General features: G+C 44.7%; 1 long non-coding RNA gene across 1 annotated transcript in view; it reads right to left on the bottom strand.

Moving 5' to 3' along the window:
• Positions 1–8,963: 8,963 nt before the first annotated feature.
• The window catches only part of LOC125487389, an 11,761-nt gene continuing 748 nt past the window's right edge, over positions 8,964–19,976 (bottom strand). Inside the window, exons 2-4 of the long non-coding RNA XR_007265865.1 lie at positions 15,736–15,789; positions 10,053–10,125; positions 8,964–9,106 (exon numbers count right to left, since the gene is read on the bottom strand). This is a non-coding gene — a long non-coding RNA (uncharacterized LOC125487389). The remainder of the gene's footprint in view (positions 9,107–10,052; positions 10,126–15,735; positions 15,790–19,976) is intronic.

The following is a 19,976-nucleotide window of genomic DNA, read 5'->3' as shown; positions in this document are numbered from 1 at the left end:
CCTTCGGCCCTCCAAGCCTGCGCAGATCCAAATCCTCTATCTAAACCTGTTGCCTACTTTCCAAGGATTTGTATCCTTCTGCTCCTTGTCCATTCATGTATCTGTCTAGATACATCTTAAATGATGCTATGATGCCTGCCTCTACCACCTCCGCTGGGAACGCGTTCCAGACACCCACCACCCTCTGCGAAAAGAACTTTCCACGCATATCTCCCTTAAACTTTTCCCCTCTCACCTTGAAATCGTGACCCCTAGTAATTGAGACCCCACTCTGGGAAAAAGCTTCTTGCTATCCGCCCTGTCTATACCTCTCATGATTTTGTAGACCTCAATCAGGTCCCCCCTCAACCTCCGTCTTTCTAATGTAAATAATCCTAATCTATCCAACCTCTCTTCATAGCTAGCGCCCTCCATACCAGGCAACATCCTGGTAAACCTCCTCTGCACCCTCTCCAAAGCATCCACATCCTTTTGGTAATGTGGCAACCAGAACTGTACGCAGTATTCCAAATGTGGTCGAACCAAAGTCCTATACAACTGTAACATGACCTGCCAACTCTTGTACTCAATACCCCGTCCGATGAATGAAAGCATGCCGTATGCCTTCTTGACCACTCTATCGACCTGCGTTGCCACCTTCAGGGTACAATGGACGTGAACACCCAGATCTTTCTGTGCATCAATTTTCCCCAGGGCTTTTCCATTTACCATATAGTTCGCTCTTGAATTGGATCTTCCAAAATGCATCACCTCGCATTCACCTAGCTGGTCTCATTTCCCAAAATTAGGTCCAGTATAACCCCTTCCCTGATTGGACTGATTATATATTGTGTCAAGAAACCCTCCTGAGTGGTCCTTAAATTCTGCTCCATCCAGGCCCCTAGCATGAAGGGAGTCCCAGGAAGGGAGTACAGGGGAAGTTTATAAAAAGAAGAAATCACCCACCACAACAACCCTGCTGTTTTTACATCTTTCCAAAATATGCCTACATATTCTCTCCTCTATCTCCCACTGGCTGTTGGGAGACCTGTAGTATATCCCCAACATTGTGATTTCACTTTCTGTTCCTGTGTTCTACCCATATTGCCTCACTGCAAGAGTCCTGATGTATCCTCCCTCAGAACAACTGACATACTCCTTTACCAATAATGCAACACCCCAAACCCCTTTTACCTCCCTTTCTATCACACCTGAAAAGATCTAAATCTTGGGACACTCCGCTGCCAGTCCTGCGCCTCTTTCAGCCAAGTCTTCATAATCACTATAAAGTCATAGTTCCAAATACTAACCAATGCTCTGGAGTTCATCTACCTTGCCAATTATACTACTTGCAATGAAATAGATGCATTTCAGACCACTACCCCTGCTTTCTTCCCCCCCACCACACAGCAATCCCTGCTTGTTCTTGGTCATGTTTGCCCTGGTTTCTACCTCTCCCTCCATTTCTGCATCTATTGCCCTAGTCCTCTGGTTCCCATCCCCCCGACCACTAGTTTAAAACCTCCCCAACCACTCTACCAAGTACCCCCACCCCACAGGGCATCAATCCTGGTCCTGCCCAGGTGTAACCAGTCCAGTTTGTACAGGACCGCAACCGCCCACCCCTCCAACCCCCAGAACCGGTCCCAATGTTCCCGAATCTGATACCATCCCCCTCACACCATCTTTTCAGCCATGTGTTCATCCGATTATATCCTGCAGTTTCTACTTTGACTAATTTGTGGCACTGGTAGTAATACTTAGATAACTACCTTTGAGGTCCTACATTTGAACTTTCTTCCTAGTTCTCTGTATTCTGCTTTTAGGAGCTCATCTCTTTTTTTTAACCTGTGTCGTTAGTAACATCATGTACCACAACCTTTGGCTGTTCACCCACCTCCTCCAGAATATCCTGCAGCTGCTCCGAATCATCCAGGTCCTAGCACCAGCGAGACAACACACCATCCTGGACTCTCATTCGCAGCCACAGAAACACTTATCTATTCCCCTTATGATTGAATCGCCTATAACTATAGCATTTCTATTCCTATTTCTCCCTCTCTCTGCAGCAGAGCCAACTATGGTGTCATGAATTTGGCTGCTGCTGTTATCCCCTGAGGCCATTCCCCTCAACAGTATCCAAAAAGGGTATATGTGTTTTGCAGGGGTATAGCCAGAGGAGATTCCTGTGCTGCCTGCTTAGCCCTCCTGCTCTGCCTGATGGTCACCCATTCCCTTCCTGCTTGTGGACTCTGAGTCCACCTTGCGAATGCTCCACAGTGTCCCAGACATTGCTCCAACTCCGGAACTCGGGCTTCCAGGAGCTGCAGCTGGAGACATTTCTAGCACACATGCAGGTCCCGGGCCCTGGAAATGTACCCAACATCCCACATTGAGCAAGAGGAACAGATGACGATTGGAGTTCTCCTGCCATCTCTTACCCCTTTAACTTAATTAATCCTTACAATGTTAAATAATTTAAAAACTAAATTGATGCTCTCTGCTCCAAGAACAATTTCTCGAAACTTACCTGTTACTTCCCCTCTTTTGCCCTTCATACACTTGTAGAATCTCTTTGGATTCTCCTCCACCTTATCAGCCAAAGCTATCTCATGTCCCGTTTTTGCCCTCCTGATTTCCCTCTTCAGTATATTCCCACATCCCATATACTCCTCAAGGGATTCACTTGATCCCAGCTGTTTGTACTAGACATATACATCCTCCTTTTCTTTGATCAGATCCTCAATATCTCTAGTCATTCAGCCTTGCCCTTCACACTAACAGGAACATGCTGTCCCTGAACTCTCGTTACCTCGCTTTTGAAAGCCTCCCACTTCCCTTTACCTGTAAACAGTCTCCCCGGTCAACTTTTGAAAGTTCCTGTCTAATACCATCAACACTAAAAATGAAACTAAAACAATGTCTCCACCCCCATCCTAGCACAAACTACAAACCGTTGATGAAATGTATACTTTGTTTCTAACAAGAACAAATCTGATTCCTTAGCAGAGTGGTTGGTTCAGTTGGCTGAATGGACAATGTGAATCAGATTGATGCCAACAGCACAGGGTTTGATCCCCATTTGGGGCTGGGGTAGATTTTGGAGCTGTCTTGGGGCCAAGAATTCAGAAAGCATGGAGGAAGCTCATCTCGGGGTCAATGATGACACTAAGCTTGTGATGAGATTGGTTTAGACCTCAGGTTGTTGCCAGGCAAGGGATTGGAGCTGGTAACTAGGGAACAGTTTGGAGCTGGGATTGAAAATAATGGCCTTTTTCTTCGGAATGGATTCTTTGGCTATGACTGGATAGACAAGAATGGAACCAAATGGGTGCAGTGCCACCTGATTGGATAAAGGAAGAGAAGTTTTGGAGAAGGATGGTCAACTATGTCAAAGGCTACAATCAGGAGGGGGAGAGATAGCTTATATCATAACAATTGATAGGAATAACAACAAAATGGACTGTTAGTTGAATGGTAAAAAATTGCAGCATGCTGCTATGCAAAGGGACCTGGGTGTCCTTGTGCATGAATTGCAGAAGGTTGGTTTGCAGGTGCTGCAGGTAATAAAGAAGGCAAGTGGAATATTGTCCTTCATTGCTAGACGGATTGCGTTTAGAAACAGGGAGGTTACGTTACAGCTGTATAGGATGCTGTTGAGGCCACACCTGGAGTACTGTGTACAGCTTTGGTCTCCTTACTTGAGAAAGGATCTACTGGCACTTGAGGTGGTGCAGAGGACGGTTCACTAGGTTGCTTCCAGAGTTGAGGGGGTTGGCTTATGAGGAGAGATTGAGTAGACTGGGGCTATATGCATTGGAATTTAGAAGAATGAGGTGGGGATCTTATAGAAACATATAAAATTATGAAGGGAATAGATAAGCTAGAAGCAGGAATGTTGTTTCCCCTGGTGAGTGAAACTAGACCTGGGGGTATAGCCTCAAAATAAGGGATTGCAGATGTAAAACTGAGTTGAGGAGGAACTTCTTCACCCAAAGGGTTGTGAATCTGTGGAATTCCCTGCCCAGGGAAGCAGTTGAGGCCACCTTGTTGAATGTTTTTAAGGCGACGATGGATGGATTTTAGAACAGTAAAGAATTAAGGTTTATGGTGAGTGGGTGGGTTAGTGGAGCTGAAGAAAGATCAGCCATGATCTTAATGAATGGCGGAGCAGGCTCGATGGGCCAGATGGCCTACTCCTGCTCCTTCTGCTTATGCTCTTATGTACCTGGAAAAGATTTGCATCTTTTAAGAGATGTGGAAGCTGGGTGGAACCCTGATTGGTGATCCAAGCATGGGAGAATGGGCAGAGAGGCTGAGGAGCTGACATAAGGCTCAAGGATTTACACAGGAGAGGGGCATTGGAGATGTGACAACAGTTAAAGGAACGGAAAGCGATGTGGGTTCAAGGCAGGGGCACAAAAACCTCACCCTCAGAGGGAGGAGGGAAGGAACAGTTTAAGGAACTGGTTGGTTGAGGAGAAAAGACACCAGCACTTATTGATGATCATGTTGTGGATAAAGGAGAGTGAAACCCAATAGTGTTTGAAAGAGATTGAGCCAGATTGGTGCTTCAACCCTGGTATGTGGCAAATTCCCTCCATATTAAAACACAAGTGTACAATATTAATGGTATATTAGGATAGTGTGTAAGGGCTCCTGTAGCACAGTGATAGTGTCTCTACCATGCAGTCTGGGTTCAAGTCCCATCCATATTGAGGAATATTGTTTAATTATACATATGGGAGGAGTTGGGGGGCTGGTCTGATCAAATGAGATGAAGATAAACACTAACAGAAGAACCAAATAGCCCACTGTTTCTGCTCTGGCACATTCCACAATTTTCGTAAACCACTGTCATTGAATCTTTGGCCACTTCAACTCAAAGAATCAAACTCAGGGATGGATTGAGAGTGCAGGATTTGTTATGTGTGAGGTGCTGTAGATCAGTGAGTGTTTCAATAGTACTCTGACTCCAGAAAAGAACACCCTCAGTAATACATCTGCTGTGTATCAATATAGAAACTCACTTTCCACACATATAACACACTAATAGCTCTCGTTTTATTCTTCAACCATTATCAAGATTCACAAAGCTGGATTTTAACAGCAGCAATGTTAAAAAAAACAGAGTTTAACAATGTCAGCTGAGTCATCACTTCTGCAAGGAACTTGGTGTGCGATGGGGAAAACTATGTTTATTAATCTTCTCATCAATCCGATTATTAATTAAGAGATCAAACATTGCACCAAATCGCAGTGATTCATTTGTGTTGTAGCAATTTGGACTCCCAGGTAGACAGGGCGGTGAAGAAGGTGTTTGGTACACTTGCCTTTATTGGTCAGTGCATTGAGTATAGGAGTTGGGAGGGTCATGTTGTGGCTGTACAGGACATTGGTTAGGGCCACTTTTGGAATACTGCGTTCAGTTCTGGTGTCCCTGTTATAGGAAGGATGTTGTGAAACTTGAAAGGGTTCAGAAAAGATTTACAGGGATATTGCCAGAGTTAGAGGGGTTGAGCTATAGGGAGAAGCTGAATAGACTAGGGCTATTTTCCCTGGAGAGTTGGGGGCTGAGGGGTAACCTTATAGAGGTTTATAAAATCATGAGGGTCATCAATAGGGTGAATAGCCAAGGTCTTTTCCCCAGGGTGGGGGGACTCCATAACTAGAGGGGCATAAGTTGAAGGTGAGAGGGGAAAGATTTAAAAGGGACCTAAGGGGCAACTTTTTCACACAGAGGGTGGTGTGTGTATGGAATGAGCTGCCAGAGGAAGTGGTGGAGGCTGGCACAATTACAACAGTTAAAAGGCATCTGGATGGGTGTATGAATAGGAACGGTTTAGAGGGATATGGGCCAAATGCTGGCAAATGGGACTAGATTTATTTAGGATACCTGGTTGGCACGGACGAATTAGACCAAAGGGTCTAATCCTGTGCTGTACATCTCAATGACTCCAAGTGCTCTCTGGAATACATCCAACTTTTTTTTTTACTTGCTGCCTGTTTCAGGATTCTCAGTTCCCTTTAAATCTGAGCTGAGCAATGGTCACATAATCAGAATTCAAGCCTAGGAGTCTTTCATACATGCAGTATAGCTCCCTCTGACACCATTCCAGTGAGTTAATGGCTATAAAAGAACAGAAGTACACTATCGAATATACCGAATACTGGGAGCACTAGTGACCTCAGGACAGCAAACTCTTTTTAAAATGACTCATTCCAAAAATCAAAATTGGTCATGTGTCTAAAGCAATCGGGGGGTAAATCGTCAGCCTCAATGGTGCCCCCTGTTGGCGTTTCGGGACCAGCTGGTCACTTACACAGCAGCTGATGTTCGGGGAGGCGATGGCCCAGTGGTATTATTGCTGGGCTGTTAATCTGGAGACCCAGATAACATTGTAGGGACCTGAATTCAAATCCTGCCACGACAGATGATGGAATTTGAATTCAATAAAAAAAATATGGAAATAAGAATCTATAGAAGACTGAATTCATTGCTGATTGTCAGGGGGGAAAGCCCATCCGGTTCACTAATGTCCTTTAGGGAAGGAAACTGCCATCCTTACCTGGTCTGGCCTACATGTGACTCCAGACCCACAGCAATGTGGTTCACTCTTAACTGCCCTCTGGGCAATTAGGGATGGGCAATAAATGCTGGTCCAACTATATCCCATGAATGAATATCAAAAAAACTGATGTAGTTCCTTTGCTGTCAATGTAATTGAGCACTGTGTAAAACAAGCAGATGATTGAATATTGCATGTTCTATACTACCAGACAAATTTCAACCTGACTTTTTGTTATTGGAGGTAGCAGTTGTTTTATTTGTTGCATTTTCATTGTTATTCCCTCTCCCTTTTGTAAGCAGAATGCTCCTTCCCTACACCCTTCAGACCAGAAATGATGGAGTCCAGCCATGAATGCTCCATGGCCAGTTTGTAGAGGACAGAAGGATTCCAACAAACTTCAATAAGACGACCCAAATCCTGCCATCGCTCATCATGAATCATTTGATAACAACTTAATTACTGTTGTCAAATAATACAATGCACTTTTTATAGCAAGGGGCTGGTTTTGTGAAGAATTGTCTCTCGCACTATAATTTAAAATATAAATAATTGGTAAAATGGAATGTTTAGATGGAGATTATTGTGGGATTTCATCCAGAGCTGTTAAAGGGAGTGACTTGTGTGACACAGGTGGAGTTCTTTTTGTCTGCAGTCTGCAAGTTTTGGTACTGTGCTTCTTCGCTTAAAATAGATTATTTTAATAAAGATTCCACCCTTGAAATGCATTCTGTAACTGCATGCTGCATTTTATTCTTTTGGCACGTTGCAACTTATTTCAGAATAAAGCTCTGCAGGACAATACAGATCAGTCAGTGACAATAGCAGCAGCAAGGATAGTATTTACCTTACACACCCAAACAACCAGAACGACAAATAAGTCACACCAGGGTCACAACAGAATCTAACTCACCTACACAGCCTGTACTAAACACCAGAAGTATCCATCAGTGTCTGCCTTTTGTGGATATGTCGTGGGGTTGGGGGATTAACTTGTGGAGCAGCAGTTTTATTCGTACATGGGATATGGGCGTCACTGGCTAGGCCTGCATGAGTTGAGAAAGGGTCCATTTTTCCACTCACAGTGCGTGACTCTAAATTACTATGCAGCCAGAAAAAAATGATTGCTTCAATTTATCAAGACGATCAATGGAAACTGACTTTTTCCTCACAGCCATGTAGAAAACATTTGGAATTGTCAGTGTTTGGCTGGATTGGAAGTGATGGGGAAAGAAGGCAGTGAAGAAGGTGTTTGGTACGCTTGCCTTTATGGGTCAGTGCATTGAGTATAGGAGTTGGGAGGGTCATGTTGTAGCTGTACAGGACATTGGTTCGGCCACTTTTGGAATACTGCATTCATTTATGGTCTCCCTGCTATAGGAAGGATGTTGTGAAACTTGAAAGAGTTCAGAAAAGATTTACAGGGATGTTGCCAGGGTTGGAGGGTTTGAGCTACAGGGAGAGGCTGGATAGGCTGGGACTATTTTCCCAGGAGTGTTGGAGGCTGAGGGGTAACCTTATAGAGGTTTATAAAATCATGAGGGGCATGGATAGGGTGAATAGCCAAGGTCTTTTCCCCAGGGTAGGGGAGTCCAAAAGTAGAGGGGCATAGGTTTAAGGTGAGAGGGAAAAGATTTAAAAGGGACCTAAGGGGCAACTTTTTCACACAGAGGGTGGTGCGTGTATGGAATGAGCTGCCAGAGGAAGTGGTGGAGGCTGGTACAATTACAGCATTTAAAAGGCATCTGGATGAGTATATGAATAGGAAGGGTTTGGAGGGATATGGGCCAAATGCTGGCAAATGGGACTAGATTAATTTAGGATACCTGATCAGCATAGATGAGTTGGACCGAAGGGTCTGTTTCCATGCTGGACATCTTTATGACTCTGAGGCTTGATGACTGGTTGAAATGTATATTCTATACAATGAGGAAGATAAAACATCTAAAAGTAACAGTAGCCGTGAGGCTGATTGGCATGGGAAAGGTAACATTCTGTGGGTGATATACTTGAAGTCACAAGAACTGTTGTGGATTTGTTACTTTCTGGTTAAGTTAACAGCAGCAGTTGAAGTAGCAGAGCACGGGTAGGCACACCATTAGGGGACAGTTTGCAGCAAGTAAATGCAATACTGATCTGCAGAGTGGCATAGGCACAGGGAAGAGTGATCATAACAATTACATCCTGCAGTTATAGCACTGAATTAATAAAAAGCCAAGTTGGAGTATTTATTTGGAGTGGGCACAGGAGTTCACAAAAAGCAAGGTATAAGCTTTAGGTAGAAATGAGGCAGCTCCTGGATTGTTTCCTGGTCTTGATCACACATTTCTCTGTCATTCCCTTGGCTAATGATAAAGATTGTCACTGAATTTGCCAAACCAGTGTCAGTGAATCCACATAGGCTTCAAACACAAATGCAAATCTACTGTCAATTTAATTCTCAGTTGTACAGAACAGAGTTAGGAGCTGATTTGGAAAGGTGCGCACTTTGGTAGATGCAGCCATCGCTTTCTGGGAATGGTCCGGATTCCTTCGAAGGTTAAATGGACCTGCAGGCCCTAAAGACAGATCAAAGGCTCGTTAATCGATCTTCATTCACTGTTTAACCCCCATGAGAAATCAAGCCTGACTCTGTTCCCTTCTGAAATTCGACACGGAGAAAAGAACACAGGGCAACATGCACTGGTAAACGTTGGGCACAGTTGCTAGACATGGGTTCAAGACCCGTGTCAGATCTGTAGCTGCTTTCAACTTAAATGAGAAAGCAAAATTGCAAGCCAGCTCACACCCTGGGCTGACTCCTACTGGCCAGTCTAGGAGTATCTCTGATGGAAGCTGGGGAGGAGCTGCACCGTTGGGAGGGCTTTCCCTCAAGGAAGTGGCCTAAATGAGCGAAAATAACTGTTGATGTACAACGATAAAAAAGAAAAATACTGCAGAGGCTTGAATTTGACACCAGAAACACAAGAATGCTGAAAATAAAAACTGGACAGCTTAGGGAGCATCCATGGAGACAGGAACAGAGTTCATGTTTTACCTCCATGACTTCAATTCTGATGAAGGGTCACCAGACTCAAAATGTTATTTCTGTTTCTTTTCTCTCCACTGATGCTGCCAGGCCTAGAATGCTAGTGTGGAAGCAGGCCATCAAATCCACACCAACCCTCTGAAGAGCATCCCACCCCATCCCTATAACCCTACATTTCCTATGGTTAACCCACTTAGCTTGCACATCCCTCGACAATTTAGCACAGTCAATCAACCTACCCTGCACATCTTTGGACTGTGGGAGGAAACCCACACAGACACGGGGAGAATGTGCAAACCCCACACAGACAGTTGCTCAAGAGTGGAATCAAACCCAGGCCCCTGGCACTGTGAGACAGCAGTACTAGCCGTTGTGCCACCCTTTAACTTCTCCAGCAGTTACAGCTTTTACAATCACAATCACAATCTGCACATTGACACTTTTACTGCAACATTTGAAAGATGTAAAATAATTACCTCAGTTTGCACTTGATAGGAACAGTGAATCCTTTTTTCTCAGGAGCACCTTTATTTAGAGTAGCTGATGTATCTGTTTAAATGTGATATTTGAAATCATTAATTCACTTTTTCTCTCATTGTTTTTCTCAGCTGAAGCTCAGTAGTAGCACCATCTGAACCTGTAAATTCACAATCTCATTGATGGTACACATAATCTAGGCTGACACTCCCAGTGTAGTACCTAAGGGGGTGCTGGACTGTCAGAGATGCCTTCTATCAGTGAGATGTTAAACTGAGGCCTGGTCTAATAGCTTGGCAGATCCTCTCACACACTCTGAAAAGGGTCCCAGCCAGCAATCAAAACAAAATAAGTTAACTCTCATTAGTGCTTGTGCGAGCTTGCTCTGCGCAAAATGGCTGCTGCTGCCCTTCGAAGTAGCTCATTGCAGGCAAAGGAACTTCAGATTATTTTTTTTATTATTGCGGGCTTATCAGCAAGTGATCCACAAATATAAGTCTTTTAACTGGCTGTTGCAAACTCTAGTGATCTAATGTTTGCATTAAAGTATAGCACAGAGAGCTTTAGCTTTGCTTAGGCTAGCAACAGTTGCACCGGTTGGCATTTCTCCTTGGAAAGACCTTGTCAGATGTTTTCACACACAGGAAACGCCAAAGTGTGACAGATTGAATTAGGTTAGTTCATACAGTTACACCCGTTCTAAACATTAACAGTTAGTACAATAACAGCAATGCAAAAGGAAAAGACTTTGTTGTATAGCTAAGTTGAAAAACAAATTCGAAAAGATATCCAGTCCACCTCCCAAATTGTGCTTCCGACATTTGTCAACACAGCACAGAGTTTGAGAACAATTATGACACAGTTGGAAGCCATTCAGCCCATTGAACGTATGCTAGCTCACCTAGAGTGAACCAGTCAAGCCTGCTCTATCCCTATGGCCCTGCAAATTTATTTCCATTAGTCTCTATCCAATTTCCTTTTGAAATCATTCATTGCTCCCCCCGATCTCTCCCCCGCCACCACCCCCCCACCACTGACAGGCAACAAGATCCAGTTCATTACCACTCTCTGTTCCTAAATGTTCTTCCCCACACTACCTCCTGTAGTTCTTCAAGCTGTCTCCCCCTATTTCTCGCACCATCAGTTAATGGGAACAGTTTCTCTTTGTCTACCTTATCTAAACTTATTGTAATCTTGTCTACCTCGATCTAATCTCCTTTGTTCCAAGGAAACCAATCCCAGCTTCTCCCGCTCTAACCTTGTCACTAAAACTCCCTATCACTGGAACCATTCAGATAAATCCCTTCTGCCCCCTCTCGAGTATCAGCCACCTCCTTCCTAAAGGCTGGGGACCAGGACTGGACACAGTGCTCTCACTGGGGCCTACCCAGAGCTTTATAAAGGTTCAGCCTCACTTTCTTACTCAAGACCTTTTTTTCTGAAGACCAAGATCCCATATCCGTTGCTAACCACTCTCTCAATATGTCCTGTCACCTTCAAAGATCTCTGCACATACATCCACAAGTCCCTTTGTTACTGTACACTCTTCAGAACTGTGTCATTAAGTCTATATTACATGTCCCTATCTCCTTGGTCAAAATGCACCACCTCACATCTTCTCTATTCTGTTACAATCCTGTTTGGGACCATTAAACTTTACGGAAGAAATCTGAACATCCAGCAGTTAAGTGACAGAACTTTGCTACAAAGATTTCACATTTATAACATATATATTATTTGGTTCTAAATAATGAAGAGAAATTAAACAAATCAAGAAGCACCCCTAATTTATTACTATAGCTTATAAAGACATATGTTACAAGATCTCTCACTATTTTATACACACACACACGCACACACATGCACACACACACATATACAACACACACATGCGCATACACACATGTGCACGTGCACACACACACACACACACACGCACACGAGCACGTGCACACACATTCTCACACACGTACACTCAGGCACAGAGAAGCAAATGCGCACAAACTCACACACAGAAACACACAGACAGGGTTCAAATCAAGTGGTATACCACCGCTCTCTGGCATTCACATTCATTTCTCTTCAGTGCTCCAGCTAATCACTAACATACAATGTTCTACAGGGGATGCTTCTGTTAGTTTTTCGCTAAGCCACCCTCCAAATTTCCTTTCAAGCCTCACGCCTCTGGATGGCACAGGTCAGGCACCAACCTCACTGTGATGGCTGTGCAGTGGCTTAAAGCATCAGACAACACCCTCGGTTTCCAACAGCTCATTGCAATGGTTTAATGGATTGCTTCCAGAACTCCAACTGCAACAAGAAATACCTGCCTTTCATTGAGACGATTAATGCTATAAATCTTGGAGTGGAACTTCCTCTTTCCAACTTTGTCTTAGACTGAAAACCGGCTTCCAACCGTAGGCTGCACGTGGACAATTTATTTACTTGCAGAGCTGGTTTCATCTCTCGATTTCCAAAACATTATAATCTACATAAGATCTAAACCAACAGTCTCCTCATTATTTTTCAAACATCTTCTTAGGTGCTTCTGTCAACCAAACGTTCTGAAGGTTATCTGAATTCTGCCAACCTAAATCCTGTTGCAAATGACTGGTGTCATCCTCATTGGTACCAATCTGGGAAGGATGACAAACATTGGCACATTTTACTCTGTTTTCCAATATCCAAGTCATTCATGTATGTCAAAAAAGCCAAGGTCCTAGCACTAGCTCTTGGGCAACCCCACTGCCTACCATCCTCTGGTCTGAGGAACATACATTTTACCGTGACTCGCTGCTTTCAGTCTTAAGCTGATGTAGAATCCCTACAGTGTGGAAAGATACCATCTGGCCCATCAAGGCTACACTGACCCTCCAAAGAGGTCCCACCCCACATTCCCCATGGCCAATCCACCCTAACCTGCACACCTTTGGACTGTGGGAGGAAAACAGAACACCCAGAGGAAACCCACATGGACATAGGGAGAATGTGCAAACTCCACACAGACAGTTGCCTGAAGGTGGAATTGAACCTGGGTCCCTAGCACTGTGAGGTAACAGTGCTAACCACTGAGCCACTGACCCTTTGATTCCATCAGCCTCCCTTCTGTTAACCAGCCTTTTATGTGGTGCATTGTGAAATATTTTCTTAAAATGCCTATGTGGGAACTGGTGAGGCAGTGGTAATATCACTGGACTGGTAATCTAAAACCCCAGGCTCACGTTGTGCATTCAAACCCCACACTAGCAGATGGTGAAATTTGAATTCCATTTCTAAAAAAAAAATCTGGAATTAAAAACTGGCCTAATAGTAACCATTGTTGTTTTTTAAAAAAAAACACCTGATTCACTAATGTCCTTTAGGGAGGGTAATCTGCCCTCCTTACCTAGTCTGGGCCTACATGTGGCTCCAGACCCACAGCCTATGTGGTTGACTATTAACTATCCTTTAGGCAGTTCATGTAAATCACTTTTCTATTCCCATATCGCTCTTTAGCCAGTCTTATTTTCCTCTTCACCTCTCCTCAACCTATTGTATTTGACCTTGTTCTCTGTCTTAAAGACTTCACATGACCATCATTATACAGCCTCCTTTTTCTGTTCCATCATTTTCCCATATTCTCTGTCTCCCTCATCACCCAAGGAGCCCTGACCTTGGTTTCCTGTGTCTTTCTTTCTTCTTGGAATGCACCTAGCTTATAGCTGAAAGATCTTCCCTTGAAAGATCTACTATTATTTCATTAGTTTTTTTTCCTTTCACCTTTTGGTTCCATTTTGCCTTGGCTAGGCACACTTTCATCTAGTTGAAGCAAGGCATTTCCCTTGTTTCAGAGGACTTTTTTCTCCATGACTAACTTAAACCTTGCAATACAATGATCCCCAAATGGAGACTTCGTCCACTTGACCCACCAGATCCAACAATTCCTCCTTCCTTGTTGGACTAAGAACTTACTGATCAAGGTAGTGTTGTCGAACAGAGAGACCTAGGGGTTCAGGTACATAATTCTTTGAAGTTTGCGTCACATGTAGGCAGGGTGATTAAGTAGGCATTTAACACGCTTGCCTTCATTGCTCAGTCCTTTGAGTTTAGGAGTTGGGACATTATGTTGAGGTTGTACAGGATGTTGGTGAGGCCTCTTCTGGAGTACAGTGTGTAGTTCTGGTCACCCTGTTATAGGAAGGATATTATTAAGCTGGAGAGGGTTCAGAAGAGATTTACCAGAATGTTGCTGGGAATGGAGAGTTTGAGTTATAAGGAGAGGCTGGATAGGCTGGGACTTTTTTCACTGAAGCATAGGATGTTAGGGGTGACCTTTCAGAGGTTTATAAAATCATGAGGGGTATAGATAAGGTGAGTGGCAGGTATCTTTTCCCTAGGGTGGGGGAGTTCAAGACTAGGGGACATATTTTTAAGGTGAGAGGAGAAAGATTTAAAGAAGACATGAGGGGCAACTTTTTTTTACACAGAGAGTGGTTCATGTGTGGAATGAACACACAGAGGAAGTGGTGGATGTGAGTACAGTTACAACATTTAAAAGACATTTAGATAAGGTCATGAATAGGAAAGGCTTGGATGGATACAGGCCAAGTGCAGGCAGGTGGGGCTAGTTTAGTTTGGGATTATTGTCGGTACGGACTGGTTAGACCAAAGGGTCTGTTTCTGTGCTGTATGACTCTATGGTAGCTTTGGCAGATAGGGTTAGGAACTCAAGATCAACCATCCCTTTGACTGTTTAACTGTTGTTCTCTCTCTGGGCTCTGTCTCCATTTCTCCACTCATTTCTTTTCCCCCTCTAGCCCTGTCATCAGCATGGATACCACCTTTTCCTAGCTTCTTTCAGCTCTGAAGAAGGGTCACTAGACCCGAAACATTAACTCTACTTTCTGTCCACAGATGCTGCCAGACCTGTTGAGTTTCTCCAGCAATTTCTGTTTTCAGTATCAATGAGATCTACCTCGTTATTAAGAGGCAAGGTTATTTGCTCACTGACCAGGTCCTGCAGAATCTGGGGTCGAGCTGGGGCACGGTTTGACATTTCTCCCTGTGGCACTGCTGGAAGGGGTCTGTGCATTGAAGGCAGAACGTGACTCCTCAAAATTCCTGACAAGAAACAGCCAACCCACCACATCACTTACCTCAGGTCATCCGAGACTTTGGAAATCCAGGGATGCACTTCCATCAGCCACCACAGCCTCTTTCGTGGCGCTGCTGAGCCAGCAGTTCTCACTGGGTGAGACGTCCAGCCTCAGGGTCTTGCCAATGCCTGATTGGCATGTGATTGATTGGCATGTGAATCTTCTCTCAGAACAGGCAGCACCAGTCTCACATCCCAGTTCTCTAGCTGACTGATGAGATCGCTCTCCCAACCCCACCCCCGACTTCCTCCCCACCTCTTCCCGATGCCTCAGTAAGAATTGGCCAATGAGTGAATCATATGTGGGGATGGCATATATTTTGTTTCATCTAACTATCCTCCGCTGACTCCATTTTGCTGGAGAAATAATCCTGCGGTTACCAGGAGACTTAGCTATAAGTGCCATCCCATCTCCCACTCATTGGCACTGTAGCACTGGCCAAAGCCAACTCTTTATAAAGCCCTCCCAAAGATTCTTCACATCTTAACACAACTGCCAAGAAGCCTAAAGGTTAAAGAGAATAAGTAACAACGAGATTCATCCTCACCAAACTCCATGTTCCGTCTTCCCATCAGACCAACAAAGAAATCATTCATGTCCCCTGCAGAAAGAGAAAATGTCATCCTTTTAATCATCCATTGCTTTCACTCATTGATTAGGTTTCTCAGCTCCAGGTACCTTCTGTTCTGTTCAGTGCTGTCATAGGTTGTCCACTGTTCTCTTTGTGTGAGGTTCAAGGTTTGGAGTGGCTAAATCTAAATGTAGCACACTGGGATCTGTCTGAAAGACAGAGCACTCCAAATTAACAGGAGTGTGGGTCTAATCTTTCATGGGGCTTCCTTAGACGCCATATTCATGCACCTATACAGCTGAGGATAACTTCTTAGACACCCCTGCCTAGTGTTTCTTCCTCTCCCATCCCGACACCCCAGTATTCCTCCCTTATTCCCCTGATGGTGACCCACGCTGGGTGGCATTGGTTGGTGTAATCTTGCCCATACATCAAGCCAGGGAAGGAAATCTGCTGTACTTACCCAGGTCTGGGCCTACACGTGACTCCAGACCCCACAAACAATGACTCTTAACTGCCCTCAGAAATGGTCAAGCAAACTACTCCAGTTGTGCCAAGACGTCAACTGAGAAGAAAACTGGGTATCACTTGGCATCATCCGAGGCACCAGCACACCCAACCCAACTTTCTTTATTCATTCATGAGATGAGGGTGTCGCTGGCTAGGCCAGCATTTATTGCCCATCCCTAATTGCCCAGAGGGCAGTTAAGAGTCAACCACATTGCTGTGGGTCTGGAGCCACACGTAGGCCAGACTAGGTAAGGATGGCAGTTTCCCTTCCCTAAAGGATATTAGTGAACTAGATGGGTTTTTCCAACAATCAACAATGGATTCATGATCATCATTAGATTCTTAATTCCAGATATTTACTGAATTCAAATTTCACCATCTGCCGTGGTGGGAGTTGAACTCAGGTCCCCAGAACATTATGTAAGTCTCTGGATTAACGTCCAGCAATAAAATCACTAGGCCATCACCTCCCCCTGAGTCCTGCCAAAGTCATGGGACCTGTGCCACTGACAAGTTGAGCAGCAGCTGGATATAACCCTATCTTACAGGCAAAATCCCAGACAACCTCTCCTAGCAGGGCACGCCCAGCAGGGTTGTGGCCCAGTGGTATAGTCAGGAGGAAGTCTTCAAAATTGACTCCCAACCTCATAGCATCAGGCCACACATGGGCAAGGAAACCTCCTGCTGATTACCATGTATCGTCCTCCCTCAGCTGATGAATCAGTACTCCTCAATGTTGAACAACACTTACAGGAAGCGTTGAGGATGGCAAGGGCACAAAACGTACTCTGGGTGGGGGATTTCAATGTCCAACACCAAGAGTAGCTCAACAGCAGGACTATTGATCGAGCTGGTCAGGTCCTAAAGGACATAGCTGCTAGACTGGGTCTGCGGCAGGTGGTGAGGGAACAAGAGGGGAAAACATACTTGACCTCATCCTTACCAATCTGCCAGCTGCAGTTGCATCTGTCCATGACAGTATCGGTAAGAGTGACCATCGCACAGTCCTAGTGGTGACGAAGTCCTGCCTTCACACTGAGAATAACTTCCATCGTGTTGTGTGGCACTATCACTGTGCTCAATGGGACAGACTTCGCACAGATCTAGCAACTCAACTGGGCATCCATGAGGTGCTATGGGCCATCAACAGCAGCAGAATTGTATTCTGTAACCTCATGACCTGGCATCTTCCTCATCGGTCATGCCAGGAACAGCAGTTGGCATAAGTGGTGAAGCTACTAGACAGGACTGCCTGGATGATAAATGGTGTTAGCAGAGATATACAGAACTAAGCGATCCCACAACCAATGGATCAGATCTAAGCTCTGCAGTCCTGCCACATCCAGTTGTGAATGGTGGTGGACAATTAAACAACTCACTGGAGGAGGAGGCTCCACAAATATCCCCATCCTCAATGATGGAAGAGCCCAGCACATCAGTGCAAAAGATAAGGCTGAAGCATTTGCAGCAATCTTCAGCCAGAAATACCGAGCAGATGATCCATCTCGGCCTCCTCCATTGGTCCCCAACTTTACAGATACCAGTCTTCAGCCAATTCGATTCACTCCATGTGATATCAAGAAACAGTTAGAGACACCGGATACTGCAAAGGCTACGGGCCCTGACAACATTCTGGCAATAATACAGAAGACTTGTGCTCCAGAACTTACCGCTTCCCCTAGCCAAGCTGTTCCAGTACAGTTACAACCCTGGCATCTACCCGGCAATGTGGAAAATTGCCCAAGTATGTTCTAACCCGGCCAATTACCATCCCATCAGACTCTTCTCGATCATCAGTAAAGTGATGGAAGGTGTCAGTAACAGCGCTATCAAGCAGCACTTGCTCAGCAATAACCTGCTCAGTGATGCCCAGTTTGGGTTCCCACTCAGAATTACAGAGTAGAAGAAGGCCATTCAGCCCGTTGACCTTGCACTGGCTCTGAACATTTTAATTTAGTGCTAATCTTCTGCCTTTCCCTCTAACCCGCACATTGTTTCTATCCCAATAACCATCCAGTGCTTCTCTTGAATGCCTGAGTTAAGCCTGCCTCCACCATATTTCCAGACAGTGCATTCCACACCCTAACCACTTGCTGTGCGGAAGAAGCTTATTTTTCACCTCACATCTGCTTATTTTGCAAAATACTTTCAATCTGTGCCCTCTCGATCTTTTTATGAGCAGGAACAGATGTTCCCAATCTACTCCATCCAGCCCACACTCATGATTGTGAAAACCCCTATCAGATCTCCCTCTCAGCCTTCTTCTCTCCAGGGAGAACAGTTCCAACTTCTTCAATCTGTCCTCATCGCTGAGGCTTCTCATCCCTGGAAACATTCTTGTAAATTGCTTCTGCACTCTATCTCCAATTCATTCACATCTTCCCTGTAATGTGGTGCCCACAACTGGATACAATACTCCAGCTGAGGTTTAATAAGCCTCTTGTAAAAATTTAACATCATCTCCCTGCTCTTATACTCTATGTCCCTATTAATAAAGCTGAGAATACTGTGTGTTTTATTAACTGCTCTCTTCCCCCTGTCATTCCACCTTTAATGATCCTTGCACATAGATCCCCAGCTCCTCCACCTCCTTTAGAATCATATCCCCTGTATTTTATCTTGTCTTTCATCGTTCTTCCAGCGAAAGCATATCACCTCAGTCTTCTCTACATCTTTTTTTCCAACTTGTGGGACATTGGCGTCACTGGCTGGTCAGAATTTGTTGCGCATCCCTTGCTGCCCTTGAACTGAGTGGCTTGCTTGGCCAATTTCGAGGGCAATGGAGAGTCAAAGCCCACATTGCTATGGGTCTGGAGTCGCATGTAGGCCAGACCAGGTAAGGACAGCAGATTTCCCTTCCTAAAAGGGCATAAGTGTGCCAGATGGGTTTTTCCCAGCAATGGTTTCATGGTCATCATTAGATTCTTAATTCCAGATTTTTTTTTTTGCTTTTTTTTTCTTAATTTCAAATTCCACCATCTGCCATTGCAGGATTTGAACCTGGGACCCCTGAACATTTCTGAATTAATAGCCTAGTGATAATGCCACAAGGACATCACCTCCCCATTGAACCTTATGTGCCACCCATCTACCCACTCCACCAACTGGACAAAGTTTAGACTTGGACTGATAAGTAGCAATTAACATTAACATTAACATACATGTGCCAGGCAAAGACCATCTCCAACAAGAGAGCATTTAACTATACCCCCTTGATGACATTACCATCCCCGAATCCCTCACTATCAATATCCTGGGAGTAACCATTGACTAGAAACTCACCTGGGCTCACCACATAAACACAGTAGCCACACGAGTAGTTCAGAGTCTAGGAATATTGCAGTGAGTAACTCACCTCCTGACTCCCCAAAGAACTGTGCATCATCTACAAGGCACAAGTCAGGAGTGTGATGGAATACTCCCCACTTGCCTGGATGGGTGCAGCCCCAACAACACTTAAGAAGCTTGGCACCATCCAGGACAAAGCAGCTCCCGCTTGATTGGTACCACATCCACAAACATCCACTCCCCCCACCACTGACGCTCAGTAGCAGCAGTGTGTACCATCTACAAGATACACTGCAGAAATTCACCAAAGATCCTCAGACAGCACCTTCCAAACCCACGACCACTTCCTACAGATATAAGGGAACACACCAGCTTCACATTCCCCTCCAAGCCACTCACCATCCTGACTTGGAAATATA

Source organism: Rhincodon typus, chromosome 41, assembly GCF_021869965.1.
Source record: "Rhincodon typus isolate 14 chromosome 41, sRhiTyp1.1, whole genome shotgun sequence".
In the NCBI taxonomy this organism is placed as follows: domain Eukaryota; kingdom Metazoa; phylum Chordata; class Chondrichthyes; order Orectolobiformes; family Rhincodontidae; genus Rhincodon; species Rhincodon typus.
Note: the sequence above shows the minus strand (reverse complement) of the source record. Positions and strands in the feature narration are given on the sequence as shown.